At 43.9% G+C, this 22,524-nt stretch overlaps 1 protein-coding gene across 2 annotated transcripts in view; it reads right to left on the bottom strand.

Moving 5' to 3' along the window:
* LOC124039839 (cadherin-18-like) overlaps nucleotides 1-22,524 on the bottom strand; it is a 369,098-nt gene that overhangs the window by 215,101 nt on the left and 131,473 nt on the right. The window contains exon 1 of one of the 2 annotated variants that reach the window (XM_046356287.1): nucleotides 14,242-14,375. The exons of the other annotated variant lie outside the window; for it this stretch is intronic. The gene's annotated coding sequence lies outside the window, so the exon portion shown is untranslated. Of the gene's footprint in view, nucleotides 1-14,241; nucleotides 14,376-22,524 lie in introns of those variants that run through there. 2 annotated transcript variants of the gene reach the window in all.

Below are 22,524 nucleotides of genomic sequence, written 5' to 3'. Positions count from 1 at the left end.
GAATCTGGTAATGAACGGTGTGGCTGTTGATCAAGTTGAGGAGACTCAATTACTTGGTGTTAGATTGTAAACTTTCATGGTCAAAATATATTGATTAAATTGTTAATAAAGAGATGCTCTGCTTTTTTGACACCACACTCCACAAAGCAAGTCCTGCAGACTCTAGTTTGATCTTATCTTGATTATTGTCCAGTCATATGGTCAAGTGCTGCAAAGAAATACCTAGTTAAGTTGCAGCTGATAGATGCATACACACCCGCACTATATGTTAATGTTTTAAAATGTAAGTAAATTGTAGTCTTTTGTCTCTCATGTCTGATCCCTCTTCATGATGTCACACTTCCGTGTTGTGCCAACGTCTTAATTTTTCCTTGCTCAACATTTTTCATTTATCTTTTTTTCCCTGGATACTTTATCTTGACATGGTTCTACAGGAGGTCTACCTGCCGAAAAAGACAAGTAGTAACACTAACGCAATGCCATCAAATTGCAGTAGCTGTACTCATATTATTTAGGAGAACTATTGCCTATTGGTGAGGATAACCTAGTTGTAAGCCCAACTTCAGATGCAATCGTAAGGCAAGGGCAATTTAAGTATAGGAAAGGATGAAACAGCGTCTGTGCAAATTTAACCCAATTTATTTAACACTGTGATTTCATAAATGCACACATTAATTCAGGTTACAGATTCTGTAACTAGGCTTAGGACCCCTAGACAAAGTGAGTGCAACAATATCAGTAGGCTAGTTATGGGTTTCCTCTTATTTATTAGTAGAACTAGATTACTCCATCTAAAATGGAACGTGGAATGATTTAACATAGTCCAAAACCCTTAAAAGAAATACTTGCTACTCAAATAATGTAAAGACTTATTTAATTTTAATACATTTGAAAGGCCATTTTTTACAATTGGTTAAATCTTGATATTGATAGCTTATGATTGACTAAGTCTTGATATCCAGTAGCCTTCAATTCACATACAGAGGTTCCATTAATGTTCTGCATTGACCTTGAATATCTCTAATATACAATAATCAGTCACGCTCGGATTGCTACACACATTCACATTCTACTTTAAGGCTTTACTAGGGGTCAAGGTTGCCTCAGCAGGACACCATTATTCCCCTTCAAAAATACTTTGCTAACCTTGATCAGAGATACTCTAGCTAATATATTGAGAAATAACAATTATTGCTGATGGCCAGGATGTTTTTCACCCTTTTTGAAATATGATTTTCTTTATTTCTTTCCCTTCCAATGGGGATCAAGGTTTTTCGACTCAGATTTGCAATATAGCCAAGTGAATGCACTTCTGAAATCATTTTATTTTGGACAATGAAGTGAATCTGGATGTAGTTCATAGACGGTTAGGTATGAGCCCAACTGAAAACCTTAATATTACTTCTACTCTAAAACATATAGCTAATAAGCTGTAATCTTAGTTATGGACAGGTTATGAGCAAATCAGACATATTAATTCACTGAAAGAGTGGGTTGTAGGGATTGGTTTGACAGTATAGTATTAGGATATGGGACAGTTCTGGTCATTGGCAGTCATTAGGGAGTTAACGCTAGACTCTTGGAGCCACAGAGATGTGAGCTGTCTTATGCACAGTGTGTGTGTGTGTGTGTGTGTGTGTGTGTGTGTGTGTGTGTGTGTGTGTGTGTGTGTGTGTGTGTGTGTGTGTGTGTGTGTGTGTGTGTGTGTGTGTGTGTGTGTGTGTGTGTGTGTGTGTGTGTGTGTGTGTGTGTGTGTGTGTGTGTGTGTGTGTGTGTGTGTGTGTGTGTGTGTGTGTGTGTGTGTAACTCCACTGGTCCCAATCAACAGTGATGGCTATCACACATGACAGCCAGAGAGTGATGGGTTTCATTTAGATAATTGAGGTAGACAGTGCTTGTGTGCCAAATGACACCCTATTCCCTTTACCTTTGACCAGGGCCATGGATCTCTGGTCAAAAGTAGTACACTATATACTTAATAGGATGCAATTTGGGATGCATTCAGGGAAAATGGAAAGGGTGAAAAAAGGATCTTACTATCATATTCTTTTCAGCATAGATGAATGTTTAAGGGAACGGATGGTGCTGTTTATGTCACTCTGCCGAGTGATACATAAGGAACTCGATTGAACCTCCCAAGGACAGTTGCCAAGGATTCTAGCTACTTGAGGAATAATGCTGTTGGATAACCTTGCAGGATGCAGGAAGCATGTAGGACATACTTTGACATCACGAGAAAGGAATCTTTATGTGGAATCCCACTAAGTTAGTTGCCTCGGTACTGGTCTGTTTAGCTAACATTCCACTCATTGTAGCTGGTGTCATTGTTGAGCGACTGAAGCCGTGTCTAAACTTGACTGTTCATGTAGTGTTAGTATTCTGTTCCCAAAGTGCTGATCATGGAATTCCGAACGCATCATGCATCTACACCTACATTTACATGTTACTGTGTCCACAGTGTGTCTGGATTCCCTTTTCCCTGCGCTACATTCAAATACCTTTATGCATTCTACAAATGATGGAATAGACAAAATAGGATAATAACACAACAACAACTGATGGCAGTAGCTAATTACTGTAGCTAATGAGGTCAGCAAACCATTTTGAGGTCAGCAAACATGTATTTCCTCCAAAAAACACACGTATTCTGGAGACTTGTGTGCTGATGACGTCATTGTGTGCTGATGACGTCATTGTGTGCTAATGACGTCGCCCACTGTATGTCCTTCCGGTAGCCTGATTGTGTCCAGACTGAGCAGAAATCCACACACAATGCATCCCTGAAGTGGTCTGCCAGATCTGAAAACAATCAGACCCCAAAGCAACTTTTGTGAGTCTAAACCAGTCTTTTTAATGCGATCTTCGTATGTCAGTAACCGCAAGGCCATTAAATCAACCATAATAAAAGCTGTATGCGAGACTAGATATCTGATGGCGTCTGGAACCTCTGATGGATCCTGTATGGAGAATTTAGGCCATACCTTTAAACATGTAGGTTTCCCATTTGGCGTTTTCTTAAAGCCCCTATAATCCCTATATGTCTAACAAATCTCAGTGTTTGTGTTATTTATTGAATATAACTACAAAACATATTTTTTATAATTTATTTCTATGAGCTTCCTTGGGTCACTGAAATTTTCAGTCTGACTGTGTGGGCATGAAGATACATATTTGAATATATTTACATATACAGCCCTGATTGGCTGATATAATTGTCTAGAGCCCACCCCCTCCCCCTTAAAAAAAGAAGGCAAAAAAAGCACAGGGTATTCAACCTGTCAGTTGGAGCTGGAGTCGGACCTTAAAAGCATCAAACTTCCACAGGTGTGTAGGCTACTTAGTTTTGTCATCAAAATACATAATGCATCTTAATTTGCTATATCATTGTACTGTTTTAAATAGTTCAACAGAAGATGCAGACAGGTCCCAGAACTGCCTGTTTGCATGGTGGACCATCCTGGCCTCTACCATGTCTGCCATCTATTCATTGCAGAATGTCACAGGGCAGACTATGGCGCTATGTCCTCAGAAGTCAACTGTTGGGCCTCTGAAATGCAGAGGTCCATGGTATAATCTTTTGTATAATCACAAAGTCTATTTCATCATTTTGCGAAAAAGACTCTGTGACGATACTGAAAATTATGATTATAAGATTATTTGCTGTTGTTGAAAGTAAATAAAGATACCAGACTGCAATGCAAGGTTGTTAAATGCTCTATTATTCACATAACATAATAAACAGATCAAAAAACAAGGCTCGAATGAAAGTCAAAATCATGGCATGTAAGTACCTTTTAAACATATTGTTTTGCATGTGCTCAAGCTCCAGAATGTGTTCCTGTGAGAGGAAAACAGATCATGGTGAAAGTAATAGGGTGTTGGCTAAACATAATCGGATAGGACGTATAGTGCAGCAAGAGATTAGTCATCAATGGCATAAAGTAGAAAAAATATGTGGTTTCATTGACATTGTCCTCACCAGTTTTCTTGAACACTGGCATGACTATATACAACTTCACAACTATAATCTCATTCACTGTGTCGTGGCAAAGTACAAAGTAAGTCCCGCTATTCTTTGGTTTACAGCTTAAAGAATAGGCTCTTGTTATATGCTAGTGTTTTTTCAAACCTGATACAAATGTATCTTGGTGTGACTTAGTCATAACACTGGGCTTACAGCCAAGAGAGTTTTGGGTGCAACCGCAGCATGTGACATCCCTTGGGTTTACTATTTACAGAAAGTCACATGTATGGAAACTTGCAGAAAGGAGTACAATATATTGTTTCTTGTTGTGAATGCAGTTAGACAGTTGAGCCCTCAGGCTATCAACCTTGTTGCACAGACAACTAATTACCTTTTACACACCATCTGCTGACTGCCACGTATACAGAAAGGGGTTGTATTTTCTCTGTAAAAGCAGAGACCCGGCTATGTTTGTTAAGCTTTCAACTCTGAACCATTCTTGGTGATGTTGTTGCTTCATTTTTGCAAATCTTATAATAAAGCTGTTGTTGGAAGAATCAAGTCTCTCTTTTCATTTATAATTTATCTGACAAATTTGCGACAAGGATGGGATGGCTAACTCCGCTTGCTGATTGCTCCCGAGGAGATCGAGGTTACCTACAGTACGTGCAGGACAGCGTTAGACGTGGCTCATGGAGCCCACTCTCCGACTAAAACGGAGCAGAAAGAGACCCGCCTCAGACCGGCTGGGAGCGTCAGTGAGTGGAGGCTCCATTCCGGACAGACAAAATAAATTAAGGGTGAGACTGAATTTCTTTTAAACACCATAGAAAATGCTGTTCTGGGAGATGTTGTGCACATTCTATATTTGTTGTAGTAAAGACACAACTAGTTAGGAACTTTGTTGTAAGCAGAGTTACAGTGCCTTGCAAAAGTATTCATCCCCCTTGGTATTTTCCCTATTTTGTTGCATGACAACCTGTAATTTAGATAGATTTTTATATAAAAATTAATTATTCAAAAAAATTAAAAACGGAAAATTGATGTGTGCATATGTACAGTGGCTTGCGAGTGTTTTCACCCCCCTTGGCATTTTTCCTATTTTGTTGCCTTACAACCTGGAAATAAAATACATTTTGGGGGGGTTTCTAACATATGATTTACACAGCATGCCTACCACTTTGAAGATGCAAAATATTATCATTGTGAAATGAACTAGAAGATAAATATAAGACAAAAAAACGGAAAACTTGAGCGTGCATAACTATTCACCCCCCCGAAGTCAATACCTTGTTGATCCATCTTTTGCAGCAATTATATATCTCTATAAGCTTGGCACATCTAGTCACTGGGATTTTTTTGCCAATTCTTCAAGGCAAAACTGCTCCAGCTCCTACAAGTTGGATGGGTTCCGCTGGTGTATGGCAATCTTTAAGTCATACCACAGATTCTCAATTGGATTGAGGTCTGGGCTTTGACTAGGCCATTCCAAGACATTTAAATGTTTCCCCTTAAACCACTCGAGTGTTGCTTTAGTAATATGCTTGGGGTCATTATCCTGCTGGAAGGTGAACCTCCGTCCCAGTCTCAAATCTCTGGAAGACGGAAACAGGTTTCCCTCAAGAATTTCCCTGTATTTAGAGCCATCTATCATTCCTTCAAATCTGACCAGTTTCCTAGTCCCTGCCGATGAAAAACATCCCCACAACATGATGCTGCCATCACCATTCTTCACTTTGGGGATGCGGTTCTCGGGGTGATGAGGTTCTCGGGGTGATGAGCTTGCACCAGACGTAAAATTTTCCTTGATGGTCAAAAAGCTCAATCTTAGTCTCATCTGACCAGAGTACCTTCTTCCATATGTTTGGGGAGTCTCTGACATGCCTTTTGGCGACTACCAAACGTGTTTGCTTTTTTTTCTTTAATTAAGCAATGGCTTTTTTTTCTGGCCACTCTTCCGTAAAGCCCAGCTTTGTGGAGTGTACGGCTTAAAGTGGTCCTATGGACAGATACTCCAATCTCCGTTGTGGAGCTTTGCAGCTCCCTTCAGGGTTATCTTTGGTCTCTTTGTTGCCTCTCTGATTAATGCCCTCCTTGCCTGGTCTGTGGGTTTTGGTGGGCGGCCCTCTCTTGACAGATTTGTCGTGGTGCCATATTCTTTCATTTTTTTATAATGGATTTAATGGTGCTCCGTGGGATGTTCAAAGTTTCTGATATTTTTTATATCTCAACCCTGATCTGTACCACAACTTTGACCACAACTTTGTCCCTGACCTGTTTGGAGAGCTCCTTTGTCTTCATGGTGCCACTTGCTTAGTGGTGTTGCAGACTCTGGAGCCTTTCAGAACAGAGGTATATGTACTGAGATCATGTGACAGATCACGTGACACTTAGATTGCACACAAACTTGTGACTTCTGAAGGTAATTGGTTGCACCAGATCTTATTTAGGGGCTTCATAGCAAAGTGGGTGAATACATATGCATGCACCAGTTTTCCGTTTTACATTTTTTGAAACATGTTATTTTTTTCATTTCACTTCATCAATTTGGACTATTTTGTATATGTCAACTACATGAAATACCAAATAAAAATCAATTTAAATTACAGGTTATAATGCAACAAAATAGGATTAAAGGCCAAGGGGGATTAATATTTTTTCAATGCACTGTGGGTCCTGGATGTCAGGAAGCTTGACCCCAGTGAAGTACTGGGCCGTACGCAGTACCCTCCGTACGCAGTACCCCCACTTATTTTTAGATGCAGAGCAGTTGCCATACCAGGCGGTAATGCATCTGGTCAGAATCCTCTCTCTCTTTTACTCACTCTCTCTCAAGCGCACACAGGACCACCGCCTCCAATACCATAGTTCCCTATAAGCTCATTACAAATCTCACGGCCCTAGGTCTGAACTCCTCCCTACTCAACTGGGTCCTGGACTTCCTGACGTGCCATCCCCAAGTTGTGACGATAGGCAACATGACCTCCTCGACACTGATCCTCAACACGGACAACACAAGGGTGCGTCCTCAGTACCCTCCTGTATTCCCTGTATACCCACGACTGTGTGGCCTCATGCAGTTCCAACTACATCATCAAGTTTGCTAATGTCACGACAGATAATCAACAATGACAAGACAGCCTACAAGGAGGAGTAAGGAACTCTGACGTCATGGTCCCACGTAAACAACGTCTACCTCAAAGTTAGGAAAACAAAAGATCTGATTGTGGACTTCAGGAGGAACCAGGCTGGCCACACACCCATCCTCATCAATGAGGCCTCCTTGGAGATGGTCACCAACTTCAAATTCCTCTGCGTACGCATCTCAGAGACGCTGAAATGGTCTAACCACACAGACAACATAGTGAAGAAGGCACAACAGCGACTTTTCAACCTCAGGTAGCTGAAGAAATTTGGCCTGTCCCCGAAGGCACTCACAGTCTTCTACAGGAGAGCCATCGAGAGTATACTGTCAGGCTGCATCACAGTCTGGTACAGCAACTCCACCGCTGCGGACCACAAGGCTCTTCAGAGGGTGATACATGCAGCCAAACACACCACTGGATGCATACTGCCTGCCCTAAAGGACATCTACAACACCATGTGTCTCAGGGAGGCCAGAAGATTATCAGGGACCCCAGCAACACAAGCCATGCCCTGTTCACCCCGCTTCAATCACTAAGATGCCCAGTACAGGGGCATCATGGCAAAACTGAAAGACTGGCCAATAGCTACCATTAGTCAGCTACCTGCTCCCCCTCCACATGTGACTATTAAACACTCGGGAATCTGAATATCTACCGTCTCTTAATATTTTGCAATCATTGTTTACGCTTAGCTAGCAGTGTTGACCTCTAATAGATTTGCAATCTTGGATTGCTGCCCTTGTCCATCTATTGCAGAGATTGAAAAGGAACCCTTGAGATCTCTGCTTTGTGGAGAAAGTACTTAACCCTTGTGTGGTGTTCGGGTCTGTGAGACCCATTATTATGTTTACTAAAAGAAAAATCATACAATTAATTATTTTTTCAACCTGAAACATTGCTCTTGGCTCATTTTCTGTGAAGAACATGTAAAAGAAAACATTTTATTGAGTGCACACCGTGCATCCTCCTGCACATTTATAGTACATAGCTTTGTATGTGTGGCTCCATACCACAATCATTCAGCATGGCAAAAATAACCTCTGCTCAGAGGGCTTTAGAATTTTTAATTTGCAGAGAGAGAGAAGCTAGTGTGGATGGAGCGACTTTTCCAAATATGAGGATCATGTCTCTGTCAATTCGGTGTCTGACAGTGAGTTGGAAGAAGAGGATAAGATTGACCATCAGCAAGCCCCAGGACCAGCCCGTCAGCAACTAGCTCATCAGCAGCCTCTAGGAGAAGAAATGTGGATGTCAACAAGTGGTGATATTGAATGGTCTTCATGCCCAAGGAGTGAGCCACCCTGCATGGATGCCAATGTGATAAGGATGTAACCAGGACCAACGCAGATGGACATAAAGTCTTCTTTTAAACTATTCATCCCAGACACCATCCAGAAAATAATTCTGGAATTCCATAATTTGGAGGGAAGGTGTGTTTTGGAGAAAGATGGAAGATGGACCAAACTCATTTGCATGCATTCTTTTGGGTTCTTATCCTTGCTGGTGTTTTCAGATCCAATGGGGGAATACACAGATACCATGTGGCATGCAGAAACTGTCAGACAACTTTTCTGTGCAACAATGTCTCTGGGAAAATCCCACATTATTTCCAGGATTACCTGCTTTGATAACCAATACACCAGACCAGCTTGGCGGCAGAGAGACAAGCTAGCTGTAATCAGGTCAGTGTGGGACAAGTGTGTGGACCGCCTTATTTTACAACCATGGGCCCATAATTACTGTTGATGAACAGTTTGTGCCATTTAGGGGCCGCTGCCCCTTCAGGTAGTTCCTACCGTCTAAACCCGTAATATATGGAATCAAGATCTGGGCTGCCTGTGATGCTGCTTCATCATATGGGTTGAAATTGCAAGTGTATATGGAGAAGCCAGATGGAGTGGAAGAACCAAGGGATGCGGATTGTGCTGGACGTGACACAGGGACTCCATGGGCCACAACATCACATGCAATAACTTTTTTACTTTGCACAAGCTGGGACAGGAGTTCCTCAAAAGGAAGCGGACAATGGTATGATCAGTACAAAAAAGAACAAGCCAGAGCTCCCAACTCAGCTGTTAAATACATGGAACAGGCCTATCAATTCCTATAAGTTTGTGTTCCCAGCCGTCATGTCCCGTGTGTCCTAAGTGCCAAAGAAAGGCAAAAATGTGGTACTGCGTTGAACCCAGATTGGAACAGAGGGAAGCTCTAGGGGAGGGCTCTTTCTCGAGGAGTTGGGCAAGGCATTGGTAAGACTTCAAATCTAGAGGAGACAAAATATCCCAAGGACCCAAGCTTCTGCAGCCATCATGAGGAGGATTCAGGAGGAGGATGCTGGTTCCCCATCAGCCTGATCCACAGAACCAACAATTCCAATACCGGAAGTACGTGTGAGTGATGTTGTTGCATGTGTGTGTGTTTGACTCTCCTTCATTGGCCAGCTGTAACTATATGTAACAGATGTGAAAGCTAGCTTAGTTAGCGGTGGTGCGCGCTAAATAGCGCTTCAATCGGTGACGTCACTTGCTCTGAGACCTTGAAGTAGTAGTTCCTCTTGCTCTGTGAGGGCCGTGGCTTTTGTGGAGCGATGGGTAACGATGCTTCGTGGGTGACTGTTGTTGATGTGTGCAGAGTGTCCCTGGTTCGCGCCCGGGTATGGGCGAGGGGACGGTCTAAAGTTATACTGTTACATTGATGCTGTTGCCCCGGATCACTGGTTGCTGCGGAAAAGGAGGAGGTCAAATGGGGGGTGAGTGTAACGGATGTGAAACAGCTAGCTTTGTTAGCAATAGCATTTCAATTGGTGACGTCACTCTGAGACCTTGAAGTAGTAGTTCCCCTTGCTCTGCAAGGGTTGCGGCTTTTTAGAGCGATGGGTAACGATGCATCGTGGGTGACTGTTGTTGATGTGTGCAGAGGGTGCCCGGGTATGAGCGAGGGGACGGTCTAAAGTTTACTGTTACATATATAAGTGAGTGAATGAGATGTTAGTGAATTTTTTTCCCCATCATTCTAGATTGCAGCCGGTAGCAACAAGAAGAAGTGTTGTGATGAACAAGAAGACACAGTGCACATACATCAAGTGCAAGAAATACATTTGCAACACGCACACAGTAAAACTCATGTCCCTCATGTGGTTTGTAGACCGGCCTTCATTTCTTTTCAATGGGGCTCATTTATCATTTCCATAAAATACTGTAGGTAAAATTTGTCCTTCAAATTTGTTCAGTTCAAAGCAATAAACATCAACAGTGATGAAATTTTTCATTTATATTTGTTCAAGATAAACATTATTTATTCCATGTTATTATATACTGTATATATTTTTTTTTACCTTCACCTTTACCTTCTTTAAAAAAAACGTATTTACAATGATGGCCTACCCTGGCCAAACCCAAACCCGGACTACGCTGGGCCAATTGTGCACCGCCCTATGGGACTCCTAATCACATCCGGTTGTGATTAAGTATTAAGTATTTTTACGTAAATTGTTATGGCTGTTTAAAACCCAATAATGTTGTGGGTCCATCAGACCCGTGAACATTGGGTGAATAACAAAAACATGAACACCGCATAAGGGTTAAATGACAATGAATTACTAATTATGCACAACAGGCAAACATAATAGTACATTGTCCCTGTATTCAGAGATAATCTATTCATCAGAAGTAGGTATATTTTTCTGCCCTTGATCACACAATTAAATAGATGTATGTTAAATATCTTTGTTATAATTGTTTATGTGTGAATGAAAATGTATAACATCAACAACATTCCGGTCTGTAATTCTGCAAAATATCAAATGAATCAAACTTTATTTATTTATTTGAATGCAACACGTGTAGACCTTACCGTGAAACGCTTACTTACAAGCCATTAACCTACGCGGCAGTTGGCAGTGTGCGGTGGTACAGATTAGTTGCGGTAATTTGCACCTGTAGGTAGGGGTGAAGTGACTATGCATAGATAATAAACAGCGAGTAGCAACAGTGTACAAACAAATGGAGGGAGGGGTCAATGTAATACCCCGGTGGCCATTTGATTAATTGTTCAGCAGTCTTATTGATTGGGGGTAGAACTTTTTGGTCCTAGATTTGGGGCTCTGGTACCACTTGCCATGGGGTAACAGAGAAAACACCTGGGTGACTGGAGTCTCTGACACTTTTATGGGTTTTCCTCTATGTGCTTTATAATGTCAAAGCTTATTTTATAGACTGAAGTGTGGCTATACTTGCAAGGCCATGGACTCAGTGACATTGGCTACAGTTGCCTGAAGACTCTTCTCTTCTCTTCGCCTGTTTCAAGTTTACTTCAGTTATGTACACACACAAACACACCCCAACGCACACAGAAAAAAATATATGTTTTATTTTCAGAGGAAGCTAGCACCATAATCTAGGAGTGAGATAAGGCGCTCTCCCACTGTGAGGTGAGACGGATCACTAATGTTCAGAGGTCCTCCATCAGTATGTGGGCCTCTGCTTCAGTTCTCTCTCCCACACCCAGTGTTCCTATTCCGGTGGCGTTCATTATGTTATCCTACCCTCCACCATAACAATTCGTTTTAGAAAGGAAATGGCTCTGGGTTCTGCAGCAGCTAACGTTTAAAGCTAAAATTGACATATTATGTCTTGTTCCTGTTCTTTCTCTTCACTCTGTCTCCCTCTGCTGGTCATACTAGGTTACCTTCTTTCTCTCCTCCTCCAGCTGTTCCTCATCTCCTCTAACTACCTCGTTCACCCTTTTCCCACCTGTTCCCTTTTTCCCTCTGATTAGGTCTCTATTTCTCTCTCTGTTCCTGCTTCTTTCTTTGTCAGATTCTCGTTTGAGTTTCTCATGCCAGAAACAAACTATCGTCTCGTTTGCTTCATCCTTGTCCCGTCCTGTCGGAATCTGCCTGGCAAGTGCATCCTGTACTCAGCTAACTGTCTTATCGTTTGTACTGTGTCCAGTTCATCTGATGCTACGTGAGATCAGGTACCACTGTTCCTCTACGACCCGCGCCTACCCAGAGAGACCTGCAGCCTGTCGCCGCTAACCCAGCTATTCTCCTCTGCTGCTAAGAAGGGGGCTCTTTTGTAATTATCAGAAGGACTTTTTGTTTCATTTGTCGCCCTCTCTGCGGGTTGTCTATTTTTCCATTATCTACATCTGAAGAGGATCTATGTCTTCCCTGTGTTTACATTAAAGGACTCTGTTTTTGTTAAACCGCTTTTGGGTCCTCACTCAAGTGCATAACACATGTCCTGGATCTGTTTATTTTCTGGTAGCAACAGAGGCAATATTTGGAAAAAGATGGAAATAACTTAATGAATACTTCAAAGCCTTATACTGTAGCTCGGTAGCTATTTAACAACAAGATATGTATCATGCTGTTTAGGAATAATAGGGTCTCCTGAAGTTTTTTGTAGCAGTATGAATATCTTAGTCTCTTGTTCTGCTTTGCATGTGGTTGGTTTCTTGAGTAGTATAATCTTGGAGAGACAGAGCAGGGATAAGAGAGTCGTGAGGTACAGTACAGGATATCAGCAGGTAATCCAGTTTGTGTGTCTCACTGTCCCAGAGGTCAGGCCTGTCAGCCATTGTTTCTAAATATAGCTGACAGCAGACACCGTACAATAGGCCTATTAGCTGCATCTTAAATGGCACCTTATTCCCTAAATAGTGCTCTACTTTTGATCAGGGCCTAAAGGGCACTGATCAAAAGAAGTGCACTATAAAGGGAATAGGGTGATGTCTGGGATGCCTATTAAGACTGAGGGAATATCTACCGATAAGCTCTTTAGCTTATTACCGGTCAAGAACCGTTTGTAGGTCAACTCAGAACAGTTCTACTTGGTCCAATTGTAACAAGTGGATAGTTTCGCCTCAATTTCAACTCGCAAATACAGTACTCTCTTTCTCTGAAAAATACATCTGAACATAAGTGCCTCACTCACAAAGGCTATAAACATTTCATAATGTTTAATCAATGCTACAGTTTATGGGGTCAAATGCTGGCACTATAGATCTGGCGGACACCTGCATGGCAAACATGATGTCTCAGTAATCTCATAAAACATAGATTATTGGAAAGCAAGGGGTCAGGCGCCAGCCACACCTCTCAGAAAACACAATTTCTCCACAGGATCACAGAGTTCAGCAGTTATCGTTACCCTTTAGGCTTTGACTCAGGCAATATCCATATACCAGGCACTCTGGGTTTTAAATTGTGTGGCCTCTCCAGAGTCTTCGAAGGATGCCTCCCAAATGGCACACTATTCCCTTTATAATGCAAAATGTCACTGGTCAAAAGTAGTGCAATTTAAAGGGGTTAGTGTACCATTTGGGATGCAGTGGGAGTGTCAAGTGCTAGTAAGTTAAATATCTTAGCTGTGAAATCCGGAGGGGGGAGTATTGTGCCTCGGCGTCACAGAAAAGGTAACCTGAGGAGGTGGAGGTCCTTTATCTCCCAGGTTAGCGTTGCATCCCAAATGGCACCCTTTTCCCTATTTGTGCAGTACATTTTACCGGGGCCCATAGGGTTCTGGTCTAAAGTAGTGCAGTATAAATGGAATCGGGTGCCATTTGGGAGGCAGCCTTAATATAACCACTCAAATAAATCCTTTCCCCTGTTGGCCACATCTCATACAGACCATATTGACCTGTCCTCCACAGCTACCCCTATTAGAGCCAGGTTAGGTTGGACCCCTTTGGAATGAAAGGATAAGTGAGGACAGAGCATTTTGTCCTTAATCTATTATAACATTAACAAAATGTTAGTATCACTCCAGTAACACTTTACAGTAATTGTCTCACATACCTGTGTAAGGCTGTAATTACTCCAGTACCAACATTCAGAATTAACATTCATAATATAAATGAACAAACCTGGTCAAGCCACCAGCACTAGCTACCATCCTGTTTACTGCATGACACTTAAGCATTTGCCAGCTTCCCTCATTAAAAGAGTTAATGGTTTCACCCTGTAAAAAACTGGCCATAACCTCCCAAGTTATATTTTTCATTTTAGCTAAATCAAAAAGCACTTCAATGACAGTCTATCCAAACGTTTTGGTAAACTAAAAGTCATTCTGAATCCATCGTGCTAATTGAGCCTTAGCGATTGAGGGCGACATCTTAATCTCTTACCTCATTAAGCACTATACTGTGGAAATATTCTCAGTCAAGGCAGGGACAGGAAAGCAGCCAGACAGTGTTGACTTTGGAGTCCGATGTTCTTGTATCTGTGATGATAAATCATGCGCATGGCGGTCAGATGTGACTTGTCGTCTGAGCAGAATTGCAACAAGAGAACATGCTGTTAATTCTCTGAGTAATCCCTCCTTATCATCTTAGGGAAATAAATCACATAAACGGATTGCCTAGGTTTAAACGATTTCCAACACATCTGTTCAATAGAGACCATTTGTACTGCTTGCCACTATTTTTCACTTTAATCTCCAAGGACAAGTGGCGGCAATCTAAGCACCACTTTGTGGTATAAGACGCTGTGGTTACTTATGAGACGGTTAACCGGATATAATACAAGTTGGGTTGATATGGAAAAAGACATGATCAGCATCTTAGTTTAGGAGCAAGCCAGAACCTCTGGCTTTGATGGTGGCAAATTGAGATTTTGTACAATCAGAACAATGCACACTTGTGGCTTATAATTAGTTAAACAATATACTTACTCATACAACCCTTACTTAACCAGGAAAGTCAATAATGAACAAACTGATGACACATAGTACTTCTCTAATTTGAACATTGATAAGTCACTTTGCAGTTCAATTTGTGGTGTGAGAACACTCACACTTTGATATCCTAAAGCTCTCATCCAGTGTACAGCAATTAGACATACTCTAAGAATACAAAACATTAGGAACACCTTCCTTATATTGAGTTGCACCCACCCCTTTTGCCCTCAGAACAGCTTCAATCACCGGGGCATGGACCATGTTGACTCCACCGGGGCTGGCCCATGTTGACTCCAATGGAGTATCACAGTATGAGTCCCATACCCATACAACCTTTTGCATGATGTCTGCTTTAATGCTAATTAGAGCCGAATATTTACATTTACATTTACATTTAAGTCATTTAGCAGACGCTCTTATCCAGAGCGACTTACAAATTGGTGCATTCACCTTATGACATCCAGTGGAACAGCCACTTTACAATAGTGCATCTAAATATTTTAAGGGGGGAGGGGGGTGAGAAGGATTACTTTATCCTATCCTAGGTATTCCTTAAAGAGGTGGGGTTTCAGGTGTCTCCGGAAGGTGGTGATTGACTCCGCTGTCCTGGCGTCATGAGGGAGTTTGTTCCACCATTGGGGAGCCAGAGCAGCGAACAGTTTTGACTGAGCTGAGCGGGAACTGTACTTCCTCAGTGGTAGGGAGGCGAGCAGGCCAGAGGTGGATGAACGCAGTGCCCTTATTTGGGTGTAGGGCCTGATCAGAGCCTGGAGGTACTGAGGTGCCGTTCCCCTCACAGCTCCGTAGGCAAGCACCATGGTCTTGTAGCGGATGCGAGCTTCAACTGGAAGCCAGTGGAGAGAGCGGAGGAGCGGGGTGACGTGAGAGAACTTGGGAAGGTTGAACACTAGACGGGCTGCGGCGTTCTGGATGAGTTGTAGGGGTTTAATGGCACAGGCAGGGAGCCCAGCCAACAGCGAGTTGCAGTAATCCAGACGGGAGATGACAAGTGCCTGGATTAGGACCTGCGCCGCTTCCTGTGTGAATATGTTGATAAAAGTCACCATGTCCGAGAGAGATTTACATGGTTATCAAAACGTCACGCCAGGGCAAACCTACACAAAACCACGTTTTTGAATGCTAGGTTTTATGGGTATTATGACACCTCCACTGTGGGACTCTACACTTCCCATAGTTGTGTAAAGTTGGCTGCATGTCCTTTTAGGTAGTGAACCATTCTTGATACACACGGGAAACTGTTGAGTGTGAAAACCCCAGAAACATTGTCGTTCTTGACAGAAACCGATGCTCCTGGCACCTACTACCATACCTTGTTCAAAGGCACTTAATGACAGGTTGCCAAATAATATCTGGGGCTGTGTAACAATGGGGTTCAAATACAATCTATCTAGTCTCTCACATCTATGCAGCCTGCCTGCCCAATGTGCTTACCTTTAGCGTCCCAAATGGCTCAATTTTCCAGATGTAGGGAATAAGGTGCCATTTGGAATGCAGGCATAGACAGTATTAGATGAAGGTGAAATGTGACTCAACTCACATAATTTCAGATAAAATAACAGATAAAAAAGGGTGCTAGATGCCAATGTTCCCATAATAATGCCCCCCTAATGTCCCTGAGAGTGTGTGTTCACATATAGTCAACAAAGTGTTCTTTGTATACTATTTACACATTTTCGCCTTTTTGCAGGAAATTACTCTTCTGACCAGAATCCTCTGCATTCTCCTCTACGGTCCCCATGCCAGATGGGAGATAAGGACTGTATGATTACATTCCCAAAAGAAAAAACATTTATATCTGTGAAATAAACTCTGAGCGGTTGGTTTGGGCCAGATACCAGGTCCGCGGAGCTTAAGAGGCAACCACTCACTTAATTTTCAGTCAGACATATTATTGGGAACCAAAACTTTTCTTTACCTTCTCTTGCTCTGGCTCTGTAGTAGTAACCTGAATCAGAATCCCATGGTTCTGTAGGACTAAAGTTTTGAAATCGAAATGTATCTAATGAAGGTAGCTTACAATTTATGTGTTGCTTAGAAAATGCTACCAGAGGGCATCAAACTTTAACATTAATGAATTAACCTGTCATATAGTGGCTGACAATAACCATACTTAACATAGAAACACAAAGAAACACTCTCCTTTTGACTTTTCAAACTCTATGGTCATCATTGGCCAATTTCACAAGGATAACATTCTTTCTCTCTCCAGCCAGCTCCAAACAGAGCGCCTATAGGTCTTTTAACATTATTGTATCAAATCAAATCAAATGTATTTGTCACATACACATGGTTAGCAGATGTTAATGTGAGTGTAGCGAAATGCTTGTGCTTCTAGTTCCGACAATGCAATAATAACCAACGAGTAATCTAACCTAACAATTCCAAAACTACAATCTTATACACACAAGTGTAAAGGGATAAATAATATGTACATAAAGATATATGAATGAGTGATGGTACAGAACGGCATAGGCAAGATCCAGTAGATGCTATCGAGTACAGTATATACATATGGAATGAGTAATGTAGGGTATGTAAACAAAGTGGCATAGTTTAAAGTGGCTAGTGATACATGTATTACATAAAGATGCAGTAGATGATACAGAGTACAGTATATACATATACATATACATATGGGATGAGTAATGTAGGGTGTGTAAACACTATAATAAGTAGCATTGTTTATTAAAGTGGCTAGTGATATAATTTACATACATTTCCATCAATTCCCATTATTAAAGTGGCTAGTCAGTATGTTGGCAGCGGCCACTCAATGTTAGTGGTGGCTGTTTAACAGTCTGATGGCCTTGAGATAGAAGCTATTTTTCAGTCTCTCGGTCCCTGCTTTTATGCACCTGTACTGACCTCGCCTTCTGGATGATAGGCGGGTGAACAGGCAGTGGCTCGGGTGGTTGTTGTCCTTGATGATCTTTATGGCCTTCCTGTGACATCGGGTGGTGTAGGTGTCCAGGAGGGCAGGTAGTTTGCCCCCAGTGATGCGTTGTGCAGACCTCACTACCCTCTGGAGAGCCTTACTGTTATGGGCGGAGCAGTTGCCGTACCAGGCGGTGATACAGCCCGACAGCATGCTCTCAAACTCGCTCACCGAATCAGCGTATTCCTCAAGTTCTATTTCCGGGTTGGAGCGAGTGGTCGCATCGGCACTTCGCTCCCGCGGGTAGTATAATTTTTTCATTACATTTCATTACATTTCATTTCATTATTTCATTATATTTCATTATAGCACAACGGTTTGATTTGTCTAATCTTAGCAATTTCTTCTCAGCTAGCTACATAGCCGTCTTTGTATCAAAGATAATTGCGTAATTATCGTATTTCGCCGTCCTAACGTAGTCTTCACTAGCCAGCTAGCTAACGTCCACTGATAAGCTGCACTGGAGAAACTATTACACTCAACTGAACGACTTGATTAGTGTAGTGTTAGCTAGCTACATAGCTGTCTTTGCTGTCTTCGTATCTTCGTATCCAAGATAATTGTGTTGTTTAGGTTTAGAGTGTGTAGTCTTAGAGTGATTATCTTAATTTACCGAAGTTAGCAAGCCAGCTATTTGTCGTCCTTAACGTAGGAGACTCTGCTAGCTAGCCAACGCTAGCCAACGTCTTCTGAATAGAACTCAACAACCCGGTCGCATTCACAGTCAGTATCACATTTTCACTTCATTTCATTACAGTACAACGGTTTGATTTGTTTGATCGTAGCTAGCTACATAGCTAGCTACATAGCCGTCTTTGTATCAAAGATAATTATGTAGTCTAGAGCGATTTTCTAGGTTCGCTAGCCAGCTATTGTCGTTCATTTAACGTAACGTAACGTAAACAACACTGCTAGCTAGCCAGCTAGCCCCCGAATAGCAACACTGCAGAAACTATTACACTCAACGGAACGACTTGATTAGTGTAGTGTCAACAACGCACCCACTGCCAGCTAGCCTACTTCAGCAGTACTGTATCATTTTAATCATCTTAGTCAATAAGATTCTTGCTACGTAGCTTAACTTTCTGAACATTCGAGACGTGTAGTCCACTTGTCATTCCAATCTCCTTTGCATTAGCGTAGCTTCTCCTGTAGACTGTCAACTATGTGTCTGTTTATCCCTGTTCTCTCCTCTCTGCACAGACCATACAAACGCTCCACACCGCGTGGCCGCGGCCACCCTACTCTGGTGGTCCCAGCGCGCACGACCCACGTGGAGTTCCAGGTCTCCGGTAGCCTCTGGAACTGCCAATCTGCGGTCAACAAGGCAGAGTTCATCTCAGCCTGTGCCTCCCTCCAGTCCCTCGACTTCTTGGCACTGACGGAAACATGGATCACCACAGACAACACTGCTACTCCTACTGCTCTCTCTTCGTCCGCCCACGTGTTCTCGCACACCCCGAGAGCTTCTGGTCAGCGGGGTGTTGGCACCGGGATCCTCATCTCTCCCAAGTGGTCATTCTCTCTTTCTCCCCTTACCCATCTGTCTATCGCCTCCTTTGAATTCCATGCTGTCACAGTTACCAGCCCTTTCAAGCTTAACATCCTTATCCATTTATCGCCCTCCAGGTTCCCTCGGAGAGTTCATCAATGAGCTTGATGCCTTGATAAGCTCCTTTCCTGAGGACGGCTCACCTCTCACAGTTCTGGGCGACTTTAACCTCCCCACGTCTACCTTTGACTCTTTCCTCTCTGCCTCCTTCTTTCCACTCCTCTCCTCTTTTGACCTCACCCTCTCACCTTCCCCCTACTCACAAGGCAGGCAATACGCTCGACCTCATCTTTACTAGATGCTGTTCTTCCACTAACCTCATTGCAACTCCCCTCCAAGTCTCCGACCACTACCTTGTATCCTTTTCCCTCTCGCTCTCATCCAACACCTCCCACACTGCCCCTACTCGGATGGTATCGCACCGTCCCAACCTTCGCTCTCTCTCCCCCGCTACTCTCTCCTCTTCCATCCTATCATCTCTTCCCTCCGCTCAAACCTTCTCCAACCTATCTCCTGATTCTGCCTCCTCAACCCTCCTCTCCTCCCTCTCTGCATCCTTTGACTCTCTATGTCCCCTATCCTCCAGGCCGGCTCGGTCCTCCCCTCCCGCTCCGTGGCTCGATGACTCATTGCGAGCTCACAGAACAGGGCTCCGGGCAGCCGAGCGGAAATGGAGGAAAACTCGCCTCCCTGCGGACCTGGCATCCTTTCACTCCCTCCTCTCTACATTTTCCTCCTCTGTCTCTGCTGCTAAAGCCACTTTCTACCACGCTAAATTCCAAGCATCTGCCTCTAACCCTAGGAAGCTCTTTGCCACCTTCTCCTCCCTCCTGAATCCTCCCCCCCCTCCCTCTCTGCAGATGACTTCGTCAACCATTTTGAAAAGAAGGTCGACGACATCCGATCCTCGTTTGCTAAGTCAAACGACACCGCTGGTTCTGCTCACACTGCCCTACCCTGTGCTCTGACCTCTTTCTCCCCTCTCTCTCCAGATGAAATCTCGCGTCTTGTGACGGCCGGCCGCCCAACAACCTGCCCGCTTGACCCTATCCCCTCCTCTCTTCTCCAGACCATTTCCGGAGACCTTCTCCCTTACCTCACCTCGCTCATCAACTCATCCCTGACCGCCGGCTACGTCCCTTCCGTCTTCAAGAGAGCGAGAGTTGCACCCCTTCTGAAAAAACCTACACTCGATCCCTCCGATGTCAACAATTACAGACCAGTATCCCTTCTTTCTTTTCTCTCCAAAACTCTTGAACGTGCCGTCCTTGGCCAGCTCTCCCGCTATCTCTCTCTGAATGACCTTCTTGATCCAAATCAGTCAGGTTTCAAGACTAGTCATTCAACTGAGACTGCTCTCCTCTGTATCACGGAGGCGCTCCGCACTGCTAAAGCTAACTCTCTCTCCTCTGCTCTCATCCTTCTAGATCTATCGGCTGCCTTCGATACTGTGAACCATCAGATCCTCCTCTCCACCCTCTCCGAGTTGGGCATCTCCGGCGCGGCCCATGCTTGGATTGCATCCTACCTGACAGGTCGCTCCTACCAGGTGGCGTGGTGAGGAGACAGATTCTCGCCACGCCACCTGGTAGGAGCGACCTGTCAGGTAGGACGCAATCCAAGCATGGGCCGCGCCGGAGATGCCCAACTCGGAGAGGGTGGAGAGGAGGATCTGATGGTTCACAGTATCTGTCAACTATGCGCTCTCACCACTGGTGTCCCCCAGGGCTCTGTTCTTGGCCCTCTCCTATTCTCGCTATACACCAAGTCACTTGGCTCTGTCATAACCTCACATGGTCTCTCCTATCATTGCTATGCAGACGACACACAATTAATCTTCTCCTTTCCCCCTTCTGATGACCAGGTGGCGAATCGCATCTCTGCATGTCTGGCAGACATATCAGTGTGGATGACGGATCACCACCTCAAGCTGAACCTCGGCAAGACGGAGCTGCTCTTCCTCCCGGGGAAGGACTGCCCGTTCCATGATCTCGCCATCACGGTTGACAACTCCATTGTGTCCTCCTCCCGGAGCGCCAAGAACCTTGGCGTGATCCTGGACAAGACCCTGTCGTTCTCAACCAACATCAAGGCGGTGGCCCGTTCCTGTAGGTTCATGCTCTACAACATCCGCAGAGTACGACCCTGCCTCACACAGGAAGCGGCGCAGGTCCTAATCCAGGCACTTGTCATCTCCCGTCTGGATTACTGCAACTCGCTGTTGGCTGGGCTCCCTGCCTGTGCCATTAAACCCCTTCAACTCATCCAGAACGCCGCAGCCCGTCTGGTGTTCAACCTTCCCAAGTTTTCTCACGTCCCCCGCTCCTCCGTTCTCTCCACTGGCTTCCAGTTGAAGCTCGCATCTGCTACAAGACCATGGTGCTTGCCTACAGAGCTGTGAGGGGAACGGCACCTCAGTACCTCCAGGCTCTGATCAGGCCCTACACCCAAACAAGGGCACTGCGTTCATCCACCTCTGGCCTGCTTGCCTCCCTACCACTGAGGAAGTACAGCTCCCGCTCAGCCCAGTCAAAACTGTTCGCTGCTCTGGCCCCCCAATGGTGGAACAAACTCCCTCACGACGCCAGGACAGCGGAGTCAATCACCACCTTCCGGAGACACCTGAAACCCCACCTCTTTAAGGAATACCTAGGATAGGATAAGTAATCCCTCTCACCCCCCCCTTAAGATTTAGATGCACTATTGTAAAGTGACTGTTCCACTGGATGTCATAAGGTGAATGCACCAATTTGTAAGTCGCTCTGGATAAGAGCGTCTGCTAAATGACTTAAATGTAAATGTAATGTAAATGTTGTTGTTGGACGCAATGCGCAATGCGTTGTTGGACGCAAGCGTGGAATCAGATTGGTCGGACCAGCGTTGAACAGACCTGAGTGCGGAAGCTTCTTGTTTTAGTTTCTGACTGTAGGCAGGGAGCAACAAAATGGAGTCGTGGTCAGCTTTTCCGAAAGGATGGAGGGGGGAGGGGACCTTATATGCGTTGCGGAAGTTAGAATAGCAATGATCCAAGATTTTACCAGCCCTGGTTGCGCAATCGATATGCTGATACAATTTAGGGAGTCTTCTTTTCAGATTAGCCTTGTTAAAATCCCCAGATACAATGAATGCAGCCTCAGGATAAGTGGTTTCCAGTTTGCAAAGAGTCAAATAAAGTTTGTTCAGGGCCATCGATGTGTCTGCTTGGGGGGGAATATATACGGCTG

This window comes from Oncorhynchus gorbuscha, linkage group LG07 (assembly GCF_021184085.1).
Source record: "Oncorhynchus gorbuscha isolate QuinsamMale2020 ecotype Even-year linkage group LG07, OgorEven_v1.0, whole genome shotgun sequence".
Classification (NCBI taxonomy): domain Eukaryota; kingdom Metazoa; phylum Chordata; class Actinopteri; order Salmoniformes; family Salmonidae; genus Oncorhynchus; species Oncorhynchus gorbuscha.
Note: the sequence above shows the minus strand (reverse complement) of the source record. Positions and strands in the feature narration are given on the sequence as shown.